The 14,008-nt window shown below is 35.5% G+C and overlaps 13 non-coding genes across 13 annotated transcripts; all 13 read right to left on the bottom strand.

The window, feature by feature from the left end:
• Nucleotides 1-200: 200 nt before the first annotated feature.
• Nucleotides 201-283, bottom strand: Trnas-uga (transfer RNA serine (anticodon UGA)). The gene has a single exon. It is a non-coding gene; the product is annotated as a tRNA-Ser (tRNA).
• An 883-nt stretch (nt 284-1,166) lies between these two features.
• On the bottom strand, nt 1,167-1,248 carry Trnas-aga (transfer RNA serine (anticodon AGA)). Its single transcript has one exon. It is a non-coding gene; the product is annotated as a tRNA-Ser (tRNA).
• Nucleotides 1,249-2,252: 1,004 nt separating this feature from the next.
• Trnas-uga (transfer RNA serine (anticodon UGA)) lies at nt 2,253-2,334 on the bottom strand. Its single transcript has one exon. It is a non-coding gene; the product is annotated as a tRNA-Ser (tRNA).
• An 874-nt stretch (nt 2,335-3,208) lies between these two features.
• On the bottom strand, nt 3,209-3,290 carry Trnas-aga (transfer RNA serine (anticodon AGA)). The gene has a single exon. It is a non-coding gene; the product is annotated as a tRNA-Ser (tRNA).
• Nucleotides 3,291-4,678: 1,388 nt separating this feature from the next.
• On the bottom strand, nt 4,679-4,760 carry Trnas-aga (transfer RNA serine (anticodon AGA)). Its single transcript has one exon. It is a non-coding gene; the product is annotated as a tRNA-Ser (tRNA).
• A 1,006-nt stretch (nt 4,761-5,766) lies between these two features.
• Nucleotides 5,767-5,848, bottom strand: Trnas-uga (transfer RNA serine (anticodon UGA)). Its single transcript has one exon. It is a non-coding gene; the product is annotated as a tRNA-Ser (tRNA).
• Nucleotides 5,849-6,723: 875 nt separating this feature from the next.
• On the bottom strand, nt 6,724-6,805 carry Trnas-aga (transfer RNA serine (anticodon AGA)). The gene has a single exon. It is a non-coding gene; the product is annotated as a tRNA-Ser (tRNA).
• A 1,005-nt stretch (nt 6,806-7,810) lies between these two features.
• Nucleotides 7,811-7,892, bottom strand: Trnas-uga (transfer RNA serine (anticodon UGA)). The gene has a single exon. It is a non-coding gene; the product is annotated as a tRNA-Ser (tRNA).
• An 879-nt stretch (nt 7,893-8,771) lies between these two features.
• Trnas-aga (transfer RNA serine (anticodon AGA)) lies at nt 8,772-8,853 on the bottom strand. The gene has a single exon. It is a non-coding gene; the product is annotated as a tRNA-Ser (tRNA).
• A 1,388-nt stretch (nt 8,854-10,241) lies between these two features.
• On the bottom strand, nt 10,242-10,323 carry Trnas-aga (transfer RNA serine (anticodon AGA)). The gene has a single exon. It is a non-coding gene; the product is annotated as a tRNA-Ser (tRNA).
• A 1,005-nt stretch (nt 10,324-11,328) lies between these two features.
• On the bottom strand, nt 11,329-11,410 carry Trnas-uga (transfer RNA serine (anticodon UGA)). Its single transcript has one exon. It is a non-coding gene; the product is annotated as a tRNA-Ser (tRNA).
• Nucleotides 11,411-12,291: 881 nt separating this feature from the next.
• On the bottom strand, nt 12,292-12,373 carry Trnas-aga (transfer RNA serine (anticodon AGA)). The gene has a single exon. It is a non-coding gene; the product is annotated as a tRNA-Ser (tRNA).
• A 1,005-nt stretch (nt 12,374-13,378) lies between these two features.
• On the bottom strand, nt 13,379-13,460 carry Trnas-uga (transfer RNA serine (anticodon UGA)). Its single transcript has one exon. It is a non-coding gene; the product is annotated as a tRNA-Ser (tRNA).
• Nucleotides 13,461-14,008: the final 548 nt, after the last annotated feature.

Below are 14,008 nucleotides of genomic sequence, written 5' to 3'. Positions count from 1 at the left end.
GTATGTGTTTCGGATCTGTATGTTCTCAGTTCAATCCCAGCAGAGAGATCGATAAAATAAGGTACCAGTCAAGTTGTGCAATCGATGGTTTCTAGCTGCTCTTACCTTTCAAAATTATGGAATTTGTGCCTAAATCAAAAATTATTATTTATTGATAAAAATATAGAATCACTTTCTGTTCATTTAAAAAAAGAAATTCACGTCGCCGATAGGATTCGAACCTATGCGGGGATACCCCCAATGGATTTCAAGTCCATCGCCTTAACCACTCGGCCACGACGACTGTACGAACTTCCTCCTTTCATAACAGATCTTATTGGTAAAAAAAAACAAATCAACCATCATACAGGTTGGCCCAAATGTAGGTTTACAGATATCACGTAGGTACTCTAAATTTCTTTTAAAACATTTTATTACATTTAAATTTCTATCTTGCAATTAACTAAATTAGCATAGAATAATGGTTTCATATTTTTTTTATAATTAAGATCGAAACTGTTAATATATGAATGCGAAAGAGTCAGTTGAATAACTGTAAACCTACTTTTGGGCCACCTTGTATTATTACCTTGTATGATGTATTAATCTACAGGTGAGTTTAGATGTTGTGTTGTGTGACTTATGTATTGTGTAGTTTTGTCTTATGTAATTTAATGTTTTATTGTCGTGCAAAGACTGATAAAGAAAATTTTTCTCCCAAACAAGGCTGGAGTTCCCTGTACTTTAAGGAAGTAAATGGAAAGACAAAGGAAGGGAAGAAATAAAAAAGGTATTGATGAGCAGAAAACGTAAAGGCTAAATGTCACAGACCAGAGGAAAGCGATGGGACTGAGTCTCAGGGAGCTGTAGTTGGGGGAAAGAAGCTGTTGGAATGAGAGGACTTATGACGGCGAAAGGAAAGTTTTAAACATCTCAAAAAACGACCACACTCACGACAGAATAGTTGTTTATTGAGGAAACTATCGTGAAATGATTCAGTAATGAAAGGACACATATATATATATATATATATATATATATATATATATATATGTGTGTGTGTGTGTATATTGCGGCAATTCTTTCAACAACAGGGTGGCTTACATAAACTACATAATGTATATGGTTTATCTAACAAAATATAAAATTACTTTATATACGTTAAAAATAAAAGTCAGTGTAACTATCGTCGCCGATAGGATTCGAACCTATGCGGGGAGACCCCAATGGATTTCTAGTCCATCGCCTTAACCACTCGGCCACGACGACTGTACAACCCGCTTTTCTTCATAACTCTTCTAATTCGTAAAGGAACGAATCAAACATCAGATTATGATCTCGTGTGCTGTGTAAGTGTGCAGGAGGGTTTAGAGGCTGTGTTGTGTGACGCATGTAATGTGCAGTTTTGTTTAATGTAACGTACAGTGATGTTTTAGTATAATGTAGAGGTTTTATTCGAATTCTTTTTTCTATTCCTAATGAGGCTTGAGACTACAAAGTCAAAGGAACAACACGGAAAGATAAAAAAAGGGTCTATGCCGACAAAAGATATCGATGGGTAGAAAGCCTGAAGGATTGAATATCATAGACTAGAATAAAACAAGGCGATGGTAATAAGCTGCAAATCTTTACAATGCCGGACAAAACAACTTGTTTGGAGTTCTTACTTCAATCATTCTGTTATATACAGAGAGATTATTAATTCTACTACAGTCCTATGGAAATGCATCCAGTAAGTTGAAGTACAAAATGGCTGAAATACTCACGTTAACTCACAAGTTTATCTAGAAAAATCAAAAAATGACTTCATATATGTTAATGAAAATAAGGTGAGCGGGGGGAATGTTCTCCTAGAAAAGGAAAAAAAGTCATCGATACGATTCGCACCCATGCAGGGAGACCCAAAAGATTTCTGATCAAGTGTCTTCACCACTCGGCCACAACGACTACAGCTCAACAGGTTGCTTCATATATCTACTAATAGATGGAAAAAGAAAAGACCTATCGCCATATTATTATCTTGTGTAATGTATTAGTGTATGAAAGAGTTTAGATGTGGCTACATGTCTTGCAGTATGTGTTTCGGATCTGTATGTTCTCAGGTCAATCCCAGCAGAGAGATCGATAAAATAAGGTACCAGTCAAGTTGTGCAATCGATGGTTTCTAGCTGCTCTTACCTTTCAAAATTATGGAATTTGTGCCTAAATCAAAAATTATTATTTATTGATAAAAATATAGAATCACTTTCTGTTCATTTAAAAAAAAAAATGAACGCCGCCGATAGGATTCGAACCTATGCGGGGATACCCCAATGGATTTCAAGTCCATCGCCTTAACTACTCGGCCACGACGACTGTACGAACTTCCTCCTTTCATAACAGATCTTATTGGTAAAAAAAAAAACAAATCAACCATCATACAGGTTGGCCTAAATGTAGGTTTACAGATATCACGTAGGTACTCTAAATTTCTTTTAAAACATTTTATTACATTTAAATTTCTATCTTGCAATTAACTAAATTAGCATAGAATAATGGTTTCATATTTTTTTTATAATTAAGATCGAAACTGTTAATATATGAATGCGAAAGAGTCAGTTGAATAACTGTAAACCTACTTTTGGGCCACCTTGTTTTATTACCTTGTATGATGTATTAATCTACAGGTGAGTTTAGATGTTGTGTTGTGTGACGTATGTATTGTGTAGTTTTGTCTTATGTAATTTAATGTTTTATTGTCGTGCAAAGACTGATAAAGAAAATATTTCTCCCAAACAAGGCTGGAGTTCCCTGTACTTTAAGGAAGTAAATGGAAAGACAAAGGAAGGGAAGAAATAAGAAAGGTATTGATGAGCAGAAAACTTAAAGGCTAAATGTCACAGACCAGAGGAAAGCGATGGGACTGAGTCTCAGGGAGCTGTAGTTGGGGGAAAGAAACTGTTGGAATGAGAGGACTTATGACGGCAAAAGGAAAGTTTTAAACATCTCAAAGAAACGCCCACACTCACGACAGAATAGTTGTTTATTGAGGAAACTATCGTGAAATGATTCAGTAATGAAAGGACATATATATATATATATATATATATATATATATATATGTGTGTGTATATTGCGGCAATTCTTTCAACAACAGGGTGGCTTACATAAACTACATAATGTATATGGTTTATCTAACAAAATATAAAATTACTTTATATACGTTAAAAATAAAAGTCAGTGTAACTATCGTCGTCGATAGGATTCGAACCTATGCGGGGAGACCCCAATGGATTTCTAGTCCATCGCCTTAACCACTCGGCCACGACGACTATACAACGGAAGTTGCTTTATATCTCTACTAATAGATAAAACAAAGAACGTATTATTATCTAGAGCAGTGCTACTCAAAGTGGTGTCCGCGGACACCTTCAGCTGCCGGTCCGTGGCAAGTTTCCAGAAAGGAAAGAAACATTATAAAATGCTTATGTAATATTCTATTATTGGTTTCAGTTATTTTTTTGTTTCAGTTATTTGATTGTGGCCATGTTTTTGTGTGTTTCATAAATGGCTTATAAACACCTTCCACGCTGCAATTGATTATATAAATTGTTTCCGGTATAAATTAATATTAGTAAGAAATATTACCGGTCTCTGGCACATTGGAAAAAAAAATCACTGCCAGAACACGACATCAGATAGTTTGAGAAGCACTGATATAGTGTAATGTATTAGTGTACAGGAGAAGTTTAGAGTTTGTGTTGCATGACGTATGTTTTGTTTAGTGTTGTCTAATATAATGTAAAATAATGTTTTTAGTGAATTGCAGATGCAGTATATTGTAAAATAGTGTTTAGCCGTAATATGATGCGATATACTTTATTGTTGTGTAGTATTTTTTAATGTAATTCGTAGAAGGACGAAACTCAAAGATACCAGAGAGCAGAATCTTCACTGTGCCGGACAAAATAAGCTTAGCAACAGTTCTTGGTAAATTTATAGTTTCACACCAAACTCGATTTTGGTACAAAATAATTTTTTCCCGCGGTTTTTTTTGGGGTGGGGGTTGCATTTGTCTTAGTTGACTTCGTAAACTGTCGGAAATGCATTCTTTCCGCGGAAAACGGAGGGGTGGGGGTGGGAGGAACCTCGGAAATTCCTCTTTCCGATCCCCGTCTCCCACGTATGTTTTTTTTTCGTTGCAATCGTCTTAATTGACCTCATACATATAATCAGTTAGTTGCAGTTACAGATTGTATATTCTAATTAAAATGTCTAGAACTACAAGATTCACTGTGAGTTAATGAGCGAAAAAAAAAAATATTGAAATTTGAACAAAGGTCTTCGACATGATTTGAACCTACGCGGGAGGTGTCCAGAACCTTCAACTTAACCACAGGGCCACGATGAAAACATAAACGACCCTACTTTATATATCTACAAACGGACGGCCGGACCAGATCGTTTGTGGTAGGCCTGTGAGGATTGAAAAGAAGAAGACAAATCATTATGTCTAATAAATTTTAAATAGTTTTAAATTTGCCCAACAACATGGTGAAGCCAGAAGCATTATTTAGATATGAACTCTTTATATACAAACATATTTTAATAATTCTTTCAACAAGATGACGGTTTACCATAAACTTTGTAGTTTATCGAAGAAAATATAAAATTACGTTACATATGTTAAAGAATTAAAAGAAAAACCCAAAGAAATTGACGTCGTCGAGAGGATTCGAACCTATGCGGGGAGACCCCAATGGATTTCTAGTCCATCGCCTTAACCACTCGGCCACGACGACTGTAGAAGCCGCACTTCTTCATAACTCTTCTAATTCGTAAAAGAACGAATCAAACATCAGATTATGATCTCGTGTGCTGTGTAAGTGTGCAGGAGGGTTTAGAGGCTGTGTTGTGTGACGCATGCAATGTGCAGTTTTGTTTAATGTAATGTACAGTGATGTTTTAGTATAATGTAGAGGTTTTATTCGAATTCTTTTTTCTATTCCTAATGAGGCTTGAGACCACAAAGTCAAAGGAACAACAGGGAATGATAAAAAAAAAGGGTCTATGCCGACAAAAGATATCGATGGGTAGAAAGCCTGAAGGATTGAATATCATAGACTAGAATAAAACAAGGCGATGGTAATAAGTTGCAAATCTTTACAATGCCGGACAAAACAACTTGCTTGGAGTTCTTACTTCAATCATTCTGTTATATACAGAGAGATTATTAATTCTACTACAGTCCTATGGAAATGCATCCAGTAAGTTGAAGTACAAAATGGCTGAAATACTCACGTTAACTCACAAGTTTATCTAGAAAAATCAAAAAATGACTTCATATATGTTAATGAAAATAAGGTGAGCGGGGGGAATGTTCTCCTAGAAAAGGAAAACAGGTCATCGATACGATTCGCACCCATGCAGGGAGACCCAAAACATTTCTGATCAAGTGTCTTCACCACTCGGCCACAACGACTACAGCTCAACAGGTTGCTTCATATATCTACTAATAGATGGAAAAAGAAAAGACCTATCGCCATATTATTATCTTGTGTAATGTATTAGTGTATGAAAGAGTTTAGATGTGGCTACATGTCTTGCAGTATGTGTTTCGGATCTGTATGTTCTCAGTTCAATCCCAGCAGAGAGATCGATAAAATAAGGTACCAGTCAAGTTGTGCAATCGATGGTTTCTAGCTGCTCTTACCTTTCAAAATTATGGAATTTGTGCCTAAATCAAAAATTATTATTTATTGATAAAAATATAGAATCACTTTCTGTTCATTTAAAAAAAAAAATTTACGTCGCCGATAGGATTCGAACCCATGCGGGGATATCCCAATGGATTTCAAGTCCATCGCCTTAACCACTCGGCCACGACGACTGTACGGACTTCCTCCTTTCATAACAGATCTTATTGGTAAAAAAAATACAAATCAACCATCATACAGGTTGGCCCAAATATAGGTTTACAGATATCACGTAGGTACTCTAAATTTCTTTTAAAACATTTTATTACATTTAAATTTCTATCTTGCAATTAACTAAATTAGCATAGAATAATGGTTTCATATTTTTTTTATAATTAAGATCGAAACTGTTAATATATGAATGCGAAAGAGTCAGTTGAATAACTGTAAACCTACTTTTGGGCCACCTTGTATTATTACCTTGTATGATGTATTAATCTACAGGTGAGTTTAGATGTTGTGTTGTGTGACGTATGTATTGTGTAGTTTTGTCTTATGTAATTTAATGTTTTATTGTCGTGCAAAGACTGATAAAGAAAATTTTTCTCCCAAACAAGGCTGGAGTTCCCTGTACTTTAAGGAAGTAAATGGAAAGACAAAGGAAGGGAAGAAGTAAAAAAGGTATTGATGAGCAGAAAACTTAAAGGCTAAATGTCACAGACCAGAGGAAAGCGATGGGACTGAGTCTCAGGGAGCTGTAGTTGGGGGAAAGAAGCTGTTGGAATGAGAGGACTTATGACGGCAAAAGGAAAGTTTTGAACATCTCAAAGAAACGCCCACACTCACGACAGAATAGTTGTTTATTGAGGAAACTATCGTGAAATGATTCAGTAATGAAAGAACATATTTATATATATATATATATATATATATATATGTGTGTGTGTGTATATTGCGGCAATTCTTTCAACAACAGGGTGGCTTACATAAACTACATAATGTATATGGTTTATCTAACAAAATATAAAATTACTTTATATACGTTAAAAATAAAAGTCAGTGTAACTATCGTCGCCGATAGGATTCGAACCTATGCGGGGAGACCCCAATGGATTTCTAGTCCATCGCCTTAACCACTCGGCCACGACGACTGTACAAGCCGCACTTCTTCATAACTTTTCTAATTCGTAAAAGAACGAATCAAACATCAGATTATGATCTCGTGTGCTGTGTAAGTGTGCAGGAGGGTTTAGAGGCTGTGTTGTGTGACGCATGTAACGTGCAGTTTTGTTTAATGTAATGCGGAGTGTTGTTTTAGTATAGTGTAGAGGTTTTATTCGAATTCTTTTTTCTATTCCTAATGAGGCTTGAGACCACAAAGTCAAAGGAACAACACGGAATGATAAAAAAAGGGTCTATGCAGACAAAAAATATCGATGGGTAGAAAGCCTGAAGGATTGAATATCATAGACTAGAATAAAACAAGGCGATGGTAATAAGCTGCAAATCTTTACAATGCCGGACAAAACAACTTGTTTGGAGTTCTTACTTCAATCATTCTGTTATATACAGAGAGATTATTAATTCTACTACAGTCCTATGGAAATGCATCCAGTACGTTGAAGTACAAAATGGCTGAAATACTCACGTTAACTCACAAGTTTATCTAGAAAAATCAAAAAATGACTTCATATATGTTAATGAAAATAAGGTGGGCGGGAGGAATGTTCTCCTAGAAAAGAAAAAAAAGGTCACCGATAAGATTCGCACCCATGCAAGGAGACCCAAACGATTTCTGGTCAAGTGTCTTTACCACTCGGCCACAACGACTACAGCTCAACAGGTTGCTTCATATATCTACTAATAGATGGAAAAAGAAAAGACCTATCGCCATATTATTATCTTGTGTAATATATTAGTGTATGAAAGAGTTTAGATGTGGCTACATGTCTTGCAGTATGTGTTTTGGATCTGTATGTTCTCAGTTCAATCCCAGCAGAGAGATCGATAAAATAAGGTACCAGTCAAGTTGTGCAATCGATGGTTTCTAGCTGCTCTTACCTTTCAAAATTATGGAATTTGTGCCTAAATCAAAAATTATTATTTATTGATAAAAATATAGAATCACTTTCTGTTCATTTAAAAAAAAAAATTCACGTCGCCGAGAGGATTCGAACCTATGCGGGGATACCCCAATGGATTTCAAGTCCATCGCCTTAACCACTCGGCCACGACGACTGTACGGACTTCCTCCTTTCATAACAGATCTTATTGGTAGAATAAAACCAAATCAACCATCATACAGGTTGGCCCAAATGTAGGTTTACAGATATCACGTAGGTACTCTAAATTTCTTTTAAAACATTTTATTACATTTAAATTTCTATCTTGCAATTAACTAAATTAGCATAGAATAATGGTTTCATATCTTTTTTATAATTAAGATCGAAACTGTTAATATATGAATGCGAAAGAGTCAGTTGAATAACTGTAAACCTACTTTTGGGCCACCTTGTATTATTACCTTGTATGATGTATTAATCTACAGGTGAGTTTAGATGTTGTGTTGTGTGACGTATGTATTGTGTAGTTTTGTCTTATGTAATTTAATGTTTTATTGTCGTGCAAAGACTGATAAGGAAAATTTTTCTCCCTAACAAGGCTGGAGTTCCCTGTACTTTAAGGAAGTAAATGGAAAGACAAAGGAAGGGAAAAAATAAAAAAGGTATTGATGAGCAGAAAACTTAAAGGCTAAATGTCACAGACCAGAGGAAAGCGATGGGACTGAGTCTCAAGGAGCTGTAGTTGGGGGAAAGAAGCTGTTGGAATGAGAGGACTTATGACGGCAAAAGGAAAGTTTTAAACATCTCAAAGAAACGCCCACACTCACGACAGAATAGTTGTTTATTGAGGAAACTATCGTGAAATGATTCAGTAATGAAAGGACATATATATATATATATATATATATATATATATATATATATATGTGTGTGTATATTGCGGCAATTCTTTCAACAACAGGGTGGCTTACATAAACTACATAATGTATATGGTTTATCTAACAAAATATAAAATTACTTTATATACGTTAAAAATAAAAGTCAGTGTAACTATCGTCGTCGATAGGATTCGAACCTATGCGGGGAGACCCCAATGGATTTCTAGTCCATCGCCTTAACCACTCGGCCACGACGACTATACAACGGAAGTTGCTTTATATCTCTACTAATAGATAAAACAAAGAACGTATTATTATCTAGAGCAGTGCTACTCAAAGTGGTGTCCGCGGACACCTTCAGCTGCCGGTCCGTGGCAAGTTTCCAGAAAGGAAAGAAACATTATAAAATGCTTATGTAATATTCTATTATTGGTTTCAGTTATTTTTTTGTTTCAGTTATTTGATTGCGGCCATGTTTTTGTGTGTTTCATAAATGGCTTATAAACACCTTCCACTCTGCAATTGATTATATAAATTGTTTCCGGTATAAATTAATATTAGTAAGAAATATTACCGGTCTCTGGCACATTGGAAAAAAAAATCACTGCCAGAACACGACATCAGATAGTTTGAGAAGCACTGATATAGTGTAATGTATTAGTGTACAGGAGAAGTTTAGAGTTTGTGTTGCATGACGTATGTTTTGTTTAGTGTTGTCTAATATAATGTAAAATAATGTTTTTAGTGAATTGCAGATGCAGTATATTGTAAAATAGTGTTTAGCCGTAATATGATGCGATATACTTTATTGTTGTGTAGTATTTTTTAATGTAATTCGTAGAAGGACGAAACTCAAAGATACCAGAGAGCAGAATCTTCACTGTGCCGGACAAAATAACCTTAGCAACAGTTCTTGGTAAATTTATAGTTTCACACCAAACTCGATTTTGGTACAAAATAATTTTTTCCCGCGGTTTTTTTTGGGGTGGGGGTTGCATTTGTCTTAGTTGACTTCGTAAGCTGTCGGAAATGCATTCTTTCCGCGGAAAACGGAGGGGTGGGGGTGGGAGGAACCTCGGAAATTCCTCTTTCCGATCCCCGTCTCCCACGTATGTTTTTTTTTCGTTGCAATCGTCTTAATTGACCTCATACATATAATCAGTTAGTTGCAGTTACAGATTGTATATTCTAATTAAAATGTCTAGAACTACAAGATTCACTGTGAGTTAATGAGCGAAAAAAAAAAATATTGAAATTTGAACAAAGGTCTTCGACATGATTTGAACCTACGCGGGAGGTGTCCAGAACCTTCAACTTAACCACAGGGCCACGATGACAACATAAACGACCCTACTTTATATATCTACAAACGGACGGCCGGACCAGATCGTTTGTGGTAGGCCTGTGAGGATTGAAAAGAAGAAGACAAATCATTATGTCTAATAAATTTTAAATAGTTTTAAATTTGCCCAACAACATGGTGAAGCCAGAAGCATTATTTAGATATGAACTCTTTATATACAAACATATTTTAATAATTCTTTCAACAAGATGACGGTTTACCATAAACTTTGTAGTTTATCGAAGAAAATATAAAATTACGTTACATATGTTAAAGAATTAAAAGAAAAACCCAAAGAAATTGACGTCGTCGAGAGGATTCGAACCTATGCGGGGAGACCCCAATGGATTTCTAGTCCATCGCCTTAACCACTCGGCCACGACGACTGTACAAGCCGCACTTCTTCATAACTCTTCTAATTCGTAAAAGAACGAATCAAACATCAGATTATGATCTCGTGTGCTGTGTAAGTGTGCAGGAGGGTTTAGAGGCTGTGTTGTGTGACGCATGCAATGTGCAGTTTTGTTTAATGTAATGTACAGTGATGTTTTAGTATAATGTAGAGGTTTTATTCGAATTCTTTTTTCTATTCCTAATGAGGCTTGAGACCACAAAGTCAAAGGAACAACAGGGAATGATAAAAAAAAGGGTCTATGCCGACAAAAGATATCGATGGGTAGAAAGCCTGAAGGATTGAATATCATAGACTAGAATAAAACAAGGCGATGGTAATAAGTTGCAAATCTTTACAATGCCGGACAAAACAACTTGCTTGGAGTTCTTACTTCAATCATTCTGTTATATACAGAGAGATTATTAATTCTACTACAGTCCTATGGAAATGCATCCAGTAAGTTGAAGTACAAAATGGCTGAAATACTCACGTTAACTCACAAGTTTATCTAGAAAAATCAAAAAATGACTTCATATATGTTAATGAAAATAAGGTGAGCGGGGGGAATGTTCTCCTAGAAAAGGAAAACAGGTCATCGATACGATTCGCACCCATGCAGGGAGACCCAAAACATTTCTGATCAAGTGTCTTCACCACTCGGCCACAACGACTACAGCTCAACAGGTTGCTTCATATATCTACTAATAGATGGAAAAAGAAAAGACCTATCGCCATATTATTATCTTGTGTAATGTATTAGTGTATGAAAGAGTTTAGATGTGGCTACATGTCTTGCAGTATGTGTTTCGGATCTGTATGTTCTCAGTTCAATCCCAGCAGAGAGATCGATAAAATAAGGTACCAGTCAAGTTGTGCAATCGATGGTTTCTAGCTGCTCTTACCTTTCAAAATTATGGAATTTGTGCCTAAATCAAAAATTATTATTTATTGATAAAAATATAGAATCACTTTCTGTTCATTTAAAAAAAAAAATTTACGTCGCCGATAGGATTCGAACCCATGCGGGGATATCCCAATGGATTTCAAGTCCATCGCCTTAACCACTCGGCCACGACGACTGTACGGACTTCCTCCTTTCATAACAGATCTTATTGGTAAAAAAAATACAAATCAACCATCATACAGGTTGGCCCAAATATAGGTTTACAGATATCACGTAGGTACTCTAAATTTCTTTTAAAACATTTTATTACATTTAAATTTCTATCTTGCAATTAACTAAATTAGCATAGAATAATGGTTTCATATTTTTTTTATAATTAAGATCGAAACTGTTAATATATGAATGCGAAAGAGTCAGTTGAATAACTGTAAACCTACTTTTGGGCCACCTTGTATTATTACCTTGTATGATGTATTAATCTACAGGTGAGTTTAGATGTTGTGTTGTGTGACGTATGTATTGTGTAGTTTTGTCTTATGTAATTTAATGTTTTATTGTCGTGCAAAGACTGATAAAGAAAATTTTTCTCCCAAACAAGGCTGGAGTTCCCTGTACTTTAAGGAAGTAAATGGAAAGACAAAGGAAGGGAAGAAATAAAAAAGGTATTGATGAGCAGAAAACTTAAAGTCTAAATGTCACAGACCAGAGGAAAGCGATGGGACTGAGTCTCAGGGAGCTGTAGTTGGGGGAAAGAAGCTGTTGGAATGAGAGGACTTATGACGGCAAAAGGAAAGTTTTGAACATCTCAAAGAAACGCCCACACTCACGACAGAATAGTTGTTTATTGAGGAAACTATCGTGAAATGATTCAGTAATGAAAGAACATATTTATATATATATATATATATATATATATATATATATGTGTGTGTGTGTATATTGCGGCAATTCTTTCAACAACAGGGTGGCTTACATAAACTACATAATGTATATGGTTTATCTAACAAAATATAAAATTACTTTATATACGTTAAAAATAAAAGTCAGTGTAACTATCGTCGCCGATAGGATTCGAACCTATGCGGGGAGACCCCAATGGATTTCTAGTCCATCGCCTTAACCACTCGGCCACGACGACTGTACAAGCCGCACTTCTTCATAACTTTTCTAATTCGTAAAAGAACGAATCAAACATCAGATTATGATCTCGTGTGCTGTGTAAGTGTGCAGGAGGGTTTAGAGGCTGTGTTGTGTGACGCATGTAACGTGCAGTTTTGTTTAATGTAATGCGGAGTGTTGTTTTAGTATAGTGTAGAGGTTTTATTCGAATTCTTTTTTCTATTCCTAATGAGGCTTGAGACCACAAAGTCAAAGGAACAACACGGAATGATAAAAAAAGGGTCTATGCAGACAAAAAATATCGATGGGTAGAAAGCCTGAAGGATTGAATATCATAGACTAGAATAAAACAAGGCGATGGTAATAAGCTGCAAATCTTTACAATGCCGGACAAAACAACTTGTTTGGAGTTCTTACTTCAATCATTCTGTTATATACAGAGAGATTATTAATTCTACTACAGTGCTATGGAAATGCATCCAGTACGTTGAAGTACAAAATGGCTGAAATACTCACGTTAACTCACAAGTTTATCTAGAAAAATCAAAAAATGACTTCATATATGTTAATGAAAATAAGGTGGGCGGGAGGAATGTTCTCCTAGAAAAGAAAAAAAAGGTCACCGATAAGATTCGCACCCATGCAAGGAGACCCAAACGATTTCTGGTCAAGTGTCTTTACCACTCGGCCACAACGACTACAGCTCAACAGGTTGCTTCATATATCTACTAATAGATGGAAAAAGAAAAGACCTATCGCCATATTATTATCTTGTGTAATGTATTAGTGTATGAAAGAGTTTAGATGTGGCTACATGTCTTGCAGTATGTGTTTTGGATCTGTATGTTCTCAGTTCAATCCCAGCAGAGAGATCGATAAAATAAGGTACCAGTCAAGTTGTGCAATCGATGGTTTCTAGCTGCTCTTACCTTTCAAAATTATGGAATTTGTGCCTAAATCAAAAATTATTATTTATTGATAAAAATATAGAATCACTTTCTGTTCATTTAAAAAAAAAAATTCACGTCGCCGAGAGGATTCGAACATATGCGGGGATACCCCAATGGATTTCAAGTCCATCGCCTTAACCACTCGGCCACGACGACTGTACGGACTTCCTCCTTTCATAACAGATCTTATTGGTAGAATAAAAACAAATCAACCATCATACAGGTTGGCCCAAATGTAGGTTTACAGATATCACGTCGGTACTCTAAATTTCTTTTAAAACATTTTATTACATTTAAATTTCTATCTTGCAATTAACTAAATTAGCATAGAATAATGGTTTCATATCTTTTTTATAATTAAGATCGAAACTGTTAATATATGAATGCGAAAGAGTCAGTTGAATAACTGTAAACCTACTTTTGGGCCACCTTGTATTATTACCTTGTATGATGTATTAATCTACAGGTGAGTTTAGATGTTGTGTTGTGTGACGTATGTATTGTGTAGTTTTGTCTTATGTAATTTAATGTTTTATTGTCGTGCAAAGACTGATAAGGAAAATTTTTCTCCCAAACAAGGCTGGAGTTCCCTGTACTTTAAGGAAGTAAATGGAAAGACAAAGGAAGGGAAGAAATAAAAAAGGTATTGATGAGCAGAAAACTTAAAGGCTAAATGTCACAGACCAGAGGAAAGCGATGGGACT

Source organism: Octopus bimaculoides, chromosome 10 (assembly GCF_046866305.1).
Source record: "Octopus bimaculoides isolate indiv1 chromosome 10, ASM4686630v1, whole genome shotgun sequence".
Classification (NCBI taxonomy): Eukaryota; Metazoa; Mollusca; class Cephalopoda; order Octopoda; family Octopodidae; genus Octopus; species Octopus bimaculoides.
The sequence above is the reverse complement of the archived record's forward strand: the minus strand, read 5'-3'. Positions and strand labels throughout refer to the sequence as shown.